Raw genomic sequence first — 2,256 nt, 5'->3', positions numbered from 1 at the left:
CTATTTAAAAAAGGAATATACATATTGCTAGTTGTATATAAAAAAAAACAAACTCCAGCACTCCCGCACCCCCCCCCCCCCCCGCAAAGAAGTGTTTAACAATAAATGTCAGTTACATGTCTTCTTGCGTGACCACATGTGGTTAACGAGATCAGTTGAAACATGTTCCTTATTCTGTTGATCAGTTGGGGCACCACACATGATCTGTCGACCCTCTCTCTCTCCATTTCTCTCGGTCTTTTACCAGAATTATAATCACTTTCCATCAGAGGCCCGTCCTTTCCTTAATGTTGTCCTCCCATCGCTTCCTCTGTCTGCCTCTTCTTCTTTTGCCTGGTACTGTTCCATGTAGGAAAGTTTCTGCGAGCCCAGATGAACTCATTATCTGGCCACAGTCTCAATTTGGGTTTTCCTTGACAGTGATCATGGGGCATATTAGCCAATGTGATCCTGTTTCGGATTACCACGTTTGTAACATGGACTTGGAATGTGATGCCTAGAATCCTTCTGTAACATCTCCATTCTATGGCTAGAATTTTCCTTTCTAATTCTACTCGACAGAATTTCTACGCAAATAATGAATTTGCGATGATTAAATTTTAGTACTAGATAAAATGTGTTTTAAAATGTAACAGTAGGATTTTTTTTTATTCATTTCAAGCAAAATCACATTTGAAACAAGAATTTCATTAATATATAATGACGAAATTTCTCCCCTCCCCAACGATAAAGTTGCAGGCAACAGTTTTATCCAACCATTTTTATTTTTGCTCTGAGGGACATTTCTGACACCAATGCCACGGGCCAAAATGAGTAAAATAAAAATCCCCAAGTCCAAAGGAACCGAATCGCCGAGGCTTTACTTTGCAATGATGGTAGATATTTCGATGTTAAATATTTCGATGGCAGATATTTTGATGGTAGATATTTCGATGTTACATATTTCGATGGTAGATATTTTGATGGTATATATTTCAATGGTAAATATTTCGATGGCAGATATTTTGATGGCAGATATTTAAATGGTAAATATTTCGATGGCAGATATTTTGATGGTAAATATTTCGATGGCAGATATTTTGATGGTAGATATTTCGAGGTTAGATATTTCAACGGTAGATATTTCGATGGTAGATTTTTATGGTAGGTATTTCAATGGTAGATATTTTGATGGTAGATATTTCAATTGGCCGGACAATACGGTTTCTCGGGCTGGATGTGGCCAGCGCGTCGCAGTCTGGGGATCACTGGACTGTATCATTGAGCGTGAACAGATACAATTCTGAGAGACCGCTGACAACTGTTCCCCTCATTCGGGGCGCAGACGATAGAAGGGTAGAGCGGAGGAGGGAGTAATAATTAGGTCAAGCTAATTCTTTGAGCTACGCCAGGTCACGAACAGTGTGCAATAATTTTTTTTTTTGGGGGGGGGGAACAATGACAAACGTAATGAGTCTTTATAATTAAACATTCTTCCATTGTGCACTAGCCAATCAATAGGGTGGAAAAAAAAAGGAGGCGACTCAACATGTAGTATTGAAGATTTTTGAGGAATTATGCAAAATTCAAAAAAGTTTTTCCTTAACTTGAAAACGAAAAAGAAATAGTTCGGCTTTTTCGTTACAATAACAGGAATACGCAGTTGTTGCAACATCCTATAATGGTGAGAGACCTAAGCCTCACCCAGTTTGATAATACTGACTGGGTAATGACAACACACTCCATAAATTCTTTAAGCATTATATGTAGCAGAAATGTTGGGCTATAATAGTTGCCTTAAAAAAAAAATTAAGGTCAAGCTATTGGTGTGAGATGTAAGTACACATGGGATGTAGGAGGACTTTCACGTATCTAGAGCGGGAAAAAAAGGACAACCAGATGAACGCATGAACTATGAACAATTTCTGAACAAGTTTGACATTTTTTGTTGTCAGGCCATGAGACTTCTTTTGTATTTTTGGCAATGTCCACGTTTCGGTTTGAAAACCTATTTAACACAAACCTTATATTAACTCATTCTGTCTGTCTGTGTGTCTGTCTGGTAAAAATTAAAGTTAAAAGTAAATGTTCTCCTTTCAGAACACGTGGTCCATAGGGCAGATGATTTTAAGATCATCTGTTTCTTTGGCTAACGGTTACGAGCAGGATGTCATGTGGCCCACGACCAACCGCCTTTACTTTCCCCCCAATTAAAGTCAGGTACTCATCAGAGTTGGGTGAACTCAGGGGCGTCCTAAAAATCCAGAAGCTCTAAAT

Source organism: Biomphalaria glabrata, chromosome 15 (genome assembly GCF_947242115.1).
Source record: "Biomphalaria glabrata chromosome 15, xgBioGlab47.1, whole genome shotgun sequence".
NCBI classification, from domain to species: domain Eukaryota; kingdom Metazoa; phylum Mollusca; class Gastropoda; family Planorbidae; genus Biomphalaria; species Biomphalaria glabrata.
The sequence above is the reverse complement of the archived record's forward strand: the minus strand, read 5'-3'. Positions refer to the sequence as shown.